The sequence below is a fragment of the Palaemon carinicauda genome, chromosome 4 (assembly GCF_036898095.1).
Source record: "Palaemon carinicauda isolate YSFRI2023 chromosome 4, ASM3689809v2, whole genome shotgun sequence".
Lineage (NCBI taxonomy): Eukaryota > Metazoa > Arthropoda > Malacostraca > Decapoda > Palaemonidae > Palaemon > Palaemon carinicauda.
The window spans coordinates 134516362-134527357 of record NC_090728.1 but is presented as its reverse complement, the minus strand read 5'-3'; positions in this window follow the sequence as shown (position 1 = coordinate 134527357).

The window sequence follows — 10996 nt, the reverse complement described above, 5'->3', positions numbered from 1 at the left end:
ATTAATAGGGTAGGATTTTAATATATATATCATGCCATTAAGTTATTATGAAATTGTAAAATTTTACCTGTATTTATTCTTTCCATCTTTTTCCGGTATGAAAAATAGCATGAAAGTATATTTTGAATAAAAAAAAAAACTCTCTCAACAAGGCAGCTTATCTCTACAATGCCAAAGAGATAGTGAATGTGATATAATTCGTGAGAGATGACGTTGTGAAACTATGAATTAGAAGCGTCCAAGAAACCTCTGGTAAAGTTTAGATGTGATTACAAAACCCTCCTGAATAATTTTTAACAGTCGATTATTAAAACTTGACGCTCATGACCTACGAACCATATCCTTAATTATATTTAGAATTAGGGAATTAAAACAATATAGATTTGAAAATGAAGTCATTCTTTTTATTTAGGTCTTTATAATTAGGAAAGAAAAAGTGGTCCAATGAATCAATCTTCAACTTTTATCAATTATACTGGGCCAATTCTTTTCAATTCTCGCATATGTATACTCGTATATTTTCCCTTAAAACTAGACGACCACAAGGTTAAAGTTCCAAAACAAATTATGTTTTGAGACCAGTAGAGAATGGTAATTTTCATACACATTTAGGATTGACCCCATCAGCAAATGAATCTTTTTCTTAACATCACTTTTTGAGATTAGCAGAAAATAGTAGCTTTCTACAAATTATGTGTTAAAGGTCCCTTTGACTATTTCAATTTCTTGAAGGAATATTCTTGGTTAAAACTTCTCTTGATAGCATAAATATATTTTTCTTATTAATGAGAAAATAGAGAAAGAGATAATCTTTTTATGTGCTAAACATAAGTGTTTTTTTCATGCAGTCTAATCAAAATTATCGCTTTAATTATAACAAGCTTTGATTTGCATTTACAGTACATTTTTATTAATATAAATACTAATGGTGTTAGAATATTCAGAAATATTCTAGAACTCTTATTGAGAGCAAGATTTGACCAGTTTCATTGCTTCTGATTAAGGCACAGGTGCTTAGATCATGATCGAAAGAACAATTTTGATTTCATTAATTTTCGATGATATTTCAATATAACTAAAGATATTTCGGTAAGGATTCTAAAATTTAAACAACTATGATAATTCAAATTGGTTGTAAGCAATAACAACAACATATTAGCAAGATATTTGCCATAATAAAGATATCTAAATCATAATCGTAATAATAGTTATAATGACAATGCTAATGATATTTATGATAACAAAAAATATTATTATTATTATTATCATTATTATTATTATTATTATTATTATTATTATTATTATTATTATTATTATCGCTAAGCTCATTGTTATTATAATTATCATACAATCATATTCAACGAAAACTGATACTTATAGTCACTTCTTTACCTACTTAATGAAACTTATTTTCATGTCAAAAATATTTCTTTTTCATTTAATCAAAATGAAAAAAATTCATGAAAGTATTACATGGAGCATGCAATATTTATCATAGATCATTTTCATTACCCAAACACGCCATAAGTGTTGGGTTAGTTTCTATTTTTCAAAGTACCATATTATCAAAATATCAAAATTTATTGTTAGAGATATGACTAATATTGAAATATCGGAAGGCTAAAAAAAGCATAGTCTAAAGGAATTACAATTTGCAGTGGGTGAAATGACAATAAATTCTAAAGATTTCCGTTCTTCGTTTTTCAATTTATTGGATCATTAGATTTTCTATTTACATTCATAATTTTTGCAGCATTGAGCAACGGGAAACCGTCTACAGCAACGATGGAAATAGCACTTTAGATTTTATGCAGAGTTTCTATTGAGAACCCATTCTGTTGTTGCTGAAGTCATTCTAGACCAAAATCCAATGAAGAATCCATTCACTATTAAGGTCCCTAAGACGATTAAACTAACGGGTCAATATTATATTTCACAGATCATAAGACTTCGAGAACCCTGTTTATGTTATACTCAAAGACTTTTATCTTCTCTCTGTCCTCCATCTCGATCTGTCAAAGACTGACTGTGTTTGCAGTGCTGATGCAGATGAATCACTAGGGAAACAACCACTCGAAAATATTCCGCAAGGATTCAATGCGCTCCTGCGTAGCGGGAGTAAGTCGAAGTTAAGTAATGTTACCATATCGAGGTTAAAATATTTGGATGTCTTTACTTCTCCTGATAGCTGACCTCCTAAGATACTTCCCGTAATCTTTTTTTTTATTGGTAATCACTGGAGAATAATAACATGGAGAATTCCCAGTAATCTCAAAAAAATATTCACTGAGTTTCCCCCAGAGTAATATATATATATATATATATATATATATATATATATATATATATATATATATATATATATGTATATATATATATTTATATATATATATATATATATATATATATGTGTGTGTGTATATATATATATGTATATATATATATATATATATATATATATATATATATATATATATATATATATATATGTATGTAAATATATATATATATATATATATATATATATATATATATATATATATATATATATATATACAATATATATATATATACAATATATATATATACATATATATATAAATATATTTATATATATATATATATATATATATATATATATATATATATATATATATATATATATATATATATATATATAATTATATATATATAATTATATATATAATATATATATATATATATATATATATATATATATACTTTTATATATATATATATATATATATATATATATATATATATATATATATATATATATATATATATATATATATATATATATATATATATATATATTTGGAAGATCATTTTTAATCATCCTGATGCACTTAAGTATGGTACAATTTTGATCTTTCACTCGTTTCTGAAAGCATTTTAAATCCCCGTTCATGTCTCCTGAAAGCTATATTGCCTGCAAAAATCCTGTTAGGTATTTGTGATGTTCTTTGAGACCTGTCTATTTAACTTTTATATCCTCAAGGTTTCTTGGCGTGGTTGCTTGAAGTTCTCCCTAGCTGAATTATTGTAATATTTCAGTCAAATGTGTAATAACTTGAATACCTCACCGCAGACATACAGTATGCACGCAATTGTTCTGAAATTGAAGAATGTGCATTGGTGTATTTTGCAATTCCTCTCTAACTACATTGAAAAACATATGATAGAATTTTTGTCACTGTCTTGATTAACAATACGACTCTAAACGTTGACCCTACTGAACTTACTTCCTTTACCAAACAGTAGAAATAAAGTTAACGGTGTATCTAAAAAGGATCACTGAATTATTTAGTGAGGTAAAGAATCTCTCTATATAAAGTATTGTTTTTTTTTTTATAATACTCGTAGTTTCTTGTTTTAAAGTCTCTTTTCATATCACTTATAAACATTTACTACAGAATGTTATTAGAAACCCAGTATTGTTCATTAGGCTGCATTAATTTACGGGGCTTGTTGTGATCCTATTCTGAATATAATGTTATGCCACTGACTAGGCGCTAACTAAATACAAACTGTCTCTACAATTTTAATCGTCTAGACAAGATTATCATTCAGGAGGTGTGGTAGCATATTGCAAACGTCCCTGCCTAGCGATGTGCTGGACTACGGTTGGAATCTTGCTTGGTCTCGATAGGTTCTTGTAGAGGGTGCAACATCACCCTCTTTATGAACTCAGGATTGTGGTTTTGGGGGAACCTATACGCCTAACTGCAGAGTAATCAGCATCCATTGCCTTGCCCTCCCTTGTCCTATTTGGGCGAGAGGGAGCTTGGGCACTGATCATATGTATATATGGTCAATTTATAGGGCACTATCTTGCTAAGGCATTGTCACTGTCTATTTCCTTAGCCATTCATGAGTAATATTAAATCCTTACCAATTGTAAAAAAGGTTTTTGATTCCCAAAAGATATCACACTTGAGAAGTTCAGACTAGTATCGATTGTTTTTTATGGCGAATCTCTTATCATGGTTTTTATATAAAATATAGATTTTAATGTTATTTTTCATCTTAAGATATTTTATATGATTTGCTTATTACTTCTCATATAATTTATTTATTTCCTTATTTCTTTTCTACACTGGGCTAAATTTCTTTATTAGATCCCTTGGGCTTAGAGAATCTTGCTTTTCCCATTAGACTTGTGGCTTCGCTAATAATAATAATAATAATAATAATAATAATAATAATAATAATAATAATAATAATAATAATAATAATAATAATAATAATAATAAAAATAATAATAATAATAATAATAATTATCTAAGATAAAATCAATCTTTAGATCCTTTTGCATTTTAAAATTTCAGGTTACAATAAAATAAGCTCTGAAGTTTTGTTTCAACTACAGTTCCTGTTTCGGAGAAGCGCAGAAGTTCTTTGAACTTTTGCCAAAGTATCTCAAACACACTCGATGTCTGAAGGGTCTTTTTTTTATACTCTTTATGCATTGGAAAGATTTGCCAGTTTATAAGGCATAGATATATTTCTCAATAATCCTATAGTTCTATATATAATTCATATCCATTTCTATGACAATGAAATTTTCAAAATTCTATTATTATGGTGTTTTTATTTTAATAGAAAAATAAAATCTTTCCTAAAAGTTCAGTTTTCATAACCAACGGTATTGAATGTTAGGCAACAGGCCCAACGAAGATCCCTTTTCTTGATCATTTGACAGAAGTGGAGCTATGTAAACCTAAGTTTTTTGGAGTTGAAAAAATATTAGAATATATGACAAACATGGAGAAATTAGTTTACCTATAAAAATAGACACTCCTTTTGAAAAGATATTACTTTATTGAACTGTACTGATGTAAGGAACTTGAATTATATTGATAGGCTATGCTAAGATAGACATATGCGTTCTTTCAAAAATATTTAAGCTCTCGTATTTTCATTTCCAGACTCAGAAACACAAGTCGAAATTATTGTGAAATCAGGCGACTGTTTTATGTACCTAATTGCAAAGACTGGAAAGAGATTTGAAACAAACAGAAATTTTAAAGGGGAAAAGTAATGAGAAAATATATTATCTCTTTAATATATTTTCTCCTCAATTGATATAATGAAAATAATGAATACTATAATATCGCTAGAGCTTCAAGGGGAGCCTTACCTTATTGCCTTATTGCCTTATTTTTTGTTTGGGTTCCCCCAGGTCCCTATGTGTGAGGCACCTCGTATATCCACCAGAGAGTTGCTAATGCATCTTCCGGTGTATTTTGCATCTTCCAGTCTTGGATGGTCTGGGATGCATCTTAGGTATTTATCGAGCTTACTCTTAAACACATCTACGCTCACTCCTGATATGTTTCTTAGATGAGCAGGCAGCACATTAAATAGTCGCTGCATTATCGATGCTGGTGCGTAGTGGATTAATGTCCTGTGCGCCTTCCTTAGTTTTCCTGGTATTTTTTTTTTGGCACTATTAATCTACCTCGGCTTGCTCTTTCTGATATTTTTAGCTCCATGATGTTTTCAGTAATTCCTTCTATTTGCTTCCATGCTTGTATTATCATGTAGCGTTCTCTTCTCCTTTCTAGACTGTATAGTTTTAAAAATTGCAGTCTTTCCCAGTAGTCAAGGTCCTTAACTTCTTCTATTCTATCAGTATAGGACCTTTTTACACTCTCTATTTGTGCAATATCCTTTTGGTATTGTAGGTACCATATCACATTGCAGTACTCGAGTGTACTACATACATAAGTTTTGTAAAGCATAATCATGTGTTCAGCTTTTCTTGTTTTAAAGTGTCTGAATAACATTCCCATTTTTGCTTTACATTTAGCCAACAATGTTGCTATTTGGTCATTGCATAACATATTCCTATTTAACATTACACCAAGGTCTTTAATTGCTTCCTTGTTTGTGATTGTCTCGTAATTAGGTCCCTTGTATGCATATACCATTCCTTCTCTGTTTCCATAATTCATTGATTCGAATTTATCGGAGTTAAATACCATCCTATTTATCTCCGCCCATTCATATATTTTGTTTAGATCTCTTTGTAGTGAGTTCCTATCTTCATCACAAGTAATTTCTCTACTTATTCTTGTGTCATCAGCGAAACTTCTCACTACAGAGTTTTCAACATCACAGTCTATGTCTGAGATCATAATAACAAACAGCAGTGCAGCTAAAACCGTACCTTGTGGCACGCCAGATATTACCTGAGCTTCATCCGATTTCTCGTCATTTGCAACCACTATCTGTTTTCTGTTTTGCAGGAATTCTTTTACCCATTTTCCTATCTTTCCCCCAATATTATGCTTTCTAATTTCTTTCTCTAATATATTGTGGTCTACCTTGTCAAAGGCTTTTGCAAAATCTAGATAGATCACATCTGTGTCTTTTTCATTTATCATATTTTTGTATAAGTTTTCATAGTGTGCTATCAGTTGGGTTTGTGTACTTTTTCCAGGCACAAAACCATGTTGACCTATATTAAACAGATTATTTTTAACTAAATGATCCAGAGAGAGAGAGAGAGAGAGAGAGAGAGAGAGAGAGAGAGAGAGAGAGAGAGAGAGAGAGTTACACTTCTTTGAAGGCTATATTTCTTTATTAAAGATACAATTTCAGGTTTCTGGACAATTTCAATGGGAAAATTCACAAAAGTACTCGATATAGGAGGATTACTTGGATATTCATATATTTTAAGACACGTTGCATTTACATGGAAGATTTTTCGAAAATTTTCAAATGCTCATATAATAACGTATGCGTAAAAATAATAAGGAATTGCAAATAAATGATAATACAATTTATATTTTCAGTTTTAGAAATAAAGAAATAATTATTTACGGCAATGATAATACTTTATAATTATTATTATTATTATTATTGTTATTATTATTATTATTATTATTATTATTATTATTATTATTATTATTATTATTATTATTATTATCCAATATTTGATTTAAGAGATGTATGAAAATCACTGTTAATTAAATAACAAGTCACTTCCACTATTGAAAGTTTTGGCTAAATTTTATCGCTTATTTTATGATTTACCAGTATCTAAATTCTGAAAACTTTCATATATTTTTCCCGGTAATCTTTCTAGCTTATTGAAATTAATTGAAATTAGTAAGTATTTTAACGCAAGTGATTAAAAAGCATTTACTTGTATTCCCAAAGTTCGCAAAGTTCTAATTTAGATATCTTTCTCACTCCGAATATTTTTCTCTAATAAGTAACCAACGATTAGTCACAAAATGAAACACTTCTCGTTTCTCCAAAAGTTATTGTATATGCACCATTCCAGCATGTTATTGAGAGAGAGAGAGAGAGAGAGAGAGAGAGAGAGAGAGAGAGAGAGAGAGAGAGAGAGAGAGAGATTATTTCTTCAAGCAAATATGCACATAATTTGTTCAGCTGATAAAAGTTAAGTAATTTAAGCAAAGTCAGTTTCAATTTCTTTTAATGGTATTTTTTTTTCGGGACAGTGAGAGAGTCATCTAAACTGTTTTTAAAGTAAACGTTGGAGAAATAATTGCTCTCGAATACGTGGCTGAGACATATCGCCTGTATTTCACCATCCTTATAGAGAATTCGACATCTTAGATATCTAGTTACGTATCTAGTCCATTAAATAACTATGCCTTAGTTCAGAGTTTCTGTACTTGGTTAAGTAGCTGCCACAATCTTATTCATTCGAAACTGCTCTGAGGCACTTATTTGCGCATTTCTGCAAGATCTGTTGTAGATTTTAATCTCGAGAATAACTTAGTTTCCACTCTTTTTCCTTGTTTATTTGTCCATAACGACTGCTCTTTGTCTTAGAGTAATACGATATGTTACGGATGTTTTGAGGCTCGTTCATTCAAGGCACGTCCTTGTAGCGTTTTTATATGTAAATTCCTTGAAGATTGTTGCTGACAGTATTCGTACATAGGTACTTTTTCAGCTTGGTCCTGAGACAACAGTCTTAACAATTTCTTGCTTTGTATCATGCTATTTTGTTATTTTTTCTTACATAGACCCACAGTTTTCGTGACAACTGAAAGATCTCCCGCCTAATTACCTCCTTCAACGATGTTTGAAGGAGGTTATGTTCTCGCCCCTCAATGTTTGTTTGTTTGTGTGTATTTATTTGTGAACAGCTTCCTAGCCATAATTCTAATCGTAGAGTAATGAAACTTGCAGGGAATAACTGTTATATAGAAAGCTGGAAACAATTACATTTTGGAAGGCCGAGGTGAAAGGTCTGTGTCACAGAGGCTTCAAACTTGATTCATATTTGAGTGTATGAGAATCAACGCCAATTAATACCAGTTAAGGTCAAAGGTCAAGGTCGAGCAAAGGGTTAAGAAATAAGCTTCTTGGGCGGAGGTATGCGCTCTACTGATTGCCCCTCTATTTTGGTAAGTTATTGGACTCAGTAAAAATCATAAGTAAGTTCAAATTTGGTTTCGCATTCAATAAAAACTCAAACTGTCCTTTTGAAGTAAAGGATGGAAACTGGGAAAATTTATTGATAAAAAAAGTTACGTCATTAAGAATTTTAATTATGTTCAGACTCTTTGCAAATACTTTTCGTTGAACAGGTTAATAAAAGTCTTCTTTCATAGTTTGAATATAACTGATCTCTTTACAATTGCTCCTGATCTTAATATATTTATATTATTATTATTATTATTATTATTATTATTATTATTATTATTATTATTATTATTATTATTATTATTATTATTATTATTATTATTATTATTATAATAAAACCAGTGAAATCTCTCTATATCTACATTATCTGCCTTTTTTTCTATCTGGAATTGCAGATGGATCTAATCCTTGCTTTTAGGATTTACCATTATCAAAATGTGAAAACTTTCAGAGCTCTCTCAGGATAATAGTCTTAACTTTGGGGTAATAATTCTTGCACTAGTGATTTCAGAGTTTTTTTTTTCTTCTCTAAACACACGAATTCACAAGTTCGTAAAGCTCTGATTTTCATTTCTCTCCTGCATCCAACATTTTCCTCCCATAGCAATGAACCGATAATAACTCAGAAAATTAGGAAACTTCTTGTTCAGCCGCAGGGTATTATGTTGGCAACATTCCACCACCCAAAAGGAGAGAGAGAGAGAGAGAGAGAGAGAGAGAGAGAGAGAGAGAGAGAGAGAGAGAGAGAGATGTAGGGAAGCCGGGAAAGAGATACAAATTTTTTTTCAAAATATTGTACTTACATGATATTTAAGATTATAAAAAAATGCACAAAGAATATTTTGGATTTATTCTAAAGGGACTTTTTATTGTATAAAGAGATTCATATTAATGGTTTTTGGAGTCTGTGTGGGGGAGATAGATGGTCATGAGTACGTGACCGAGAAATATTGCCTATATTTCAGTAACCTTAAAGAGTATGACACTTCTTATCCCTTCCGGCCATATCTTAACCACCCAGTTGCTCAACCTGTCTCATAAATATTTCAAGATATCATCTCCCAGTTTAGAATATTCTACTCTGATCGAGTGGATGTCAGAATCTCATTCATTCGAAACGTCTCCGGATTTTTATTTGCATATGTCTATGTGATCAGTTGTAGATATTAGTCTGTGAGAATAAAAATAGCAAAGAGTTGAAAATATGAAAACCCTATAGGAAAGAATTCAAAGATGGTCCAAGATTCTGACAAAAAAAAAAAATAAATAAATAAACAAATAAGAAAGAAATAAAAAAGCATACAAATTTCGTGCTAGTAAGTTTAGCAATAATTAATTTGTTTCAAAGCAACCAGCAAACAAACGAAGCATTTATCCAATTCAAATCAATACTTTTGATGAGCGTAATTATTATGTTGAAGGCTATTGCATAACTTTATTTTGCTTTCAACTTTAGAAGTGATAAAGAAAAAGGATGGGAAAGTTATTTTATTTCTCCATCAACTTTAGATGGGATAAAAATCATAGCAAAGTTATTTTATTTCTCCTTCAACTTTGGAAGGGATAAACATCATAGGAAAGCTTTAGTAGTTTCTATTTAAACATACTAGACTGCAATTCCAGTAGTAAATAGAACTTTTAACGGATAAAACCTTAAGTAGACCCTCCCCCCCACCAAAAAGAAAAAAAAATAGAAAAGATAACCAAAATTGTTCCATGTCAGCAGATTTTATCCAGACTCCGTTACTCAATCATCACAAATTCCATGGTTGTATATACTATTTGTATAGCTAACTGTAACTTGAATTAAACAATAATAATGCCATAGCACAAGAACATTTGCTATCATGTTACTCCGCAAATTTGATATCATTTCTTGAGACATGACTTTGGGTTGGCATGTGATAAGTATGGGTGGTTCAGAAATTCTTTTTATTTTTATAGAGTTTTCTCCCTCACGAATAAATACATTTTTCTTGAACTGGGGCTTTATGAACCATCTCCCTTTGTTTCTGAAAACATTTGTTATTTGACCTACGTCATGAAAATGAAGACAACTGGAGAGGTCTTACAATATCTATGATTGAAATATACTTTCAAAATTCACAGAGCCTTTTTTATAATGTGACAATAAGCCAAAAAAAAAATCCATCACCAAAAGTATGCTGTAGAAGATTTAAAGTAATAAGATTTGATGATTGCTTAGAAGTAATGAAATACAAATAAGATAAAACATAACCAACGCTCTCCCCTCAATGTGATTTCAAGGAATATTTTTTTAGTCCCGACAAGATGATCACTATTCTTCTAAACTAGATACTCCAAGCTCACTTTTATATATCCATTTAAATAATTTTTCAGCGATACGATTACTGTAACATTAAATTAGTTTGATAATTTCTAATTTTATATGAATCATACTTGTGGGGTTATTTCTGAAAAAAATATCTACAGGTAAACACTAAAATTTAGTAATTTTTATTGCAAAAAGAAGAAAAAGAATCCCATCAAAAATCTATATTGAAAATAATCTGGAATTATTAATAAGAGTGAAATGATT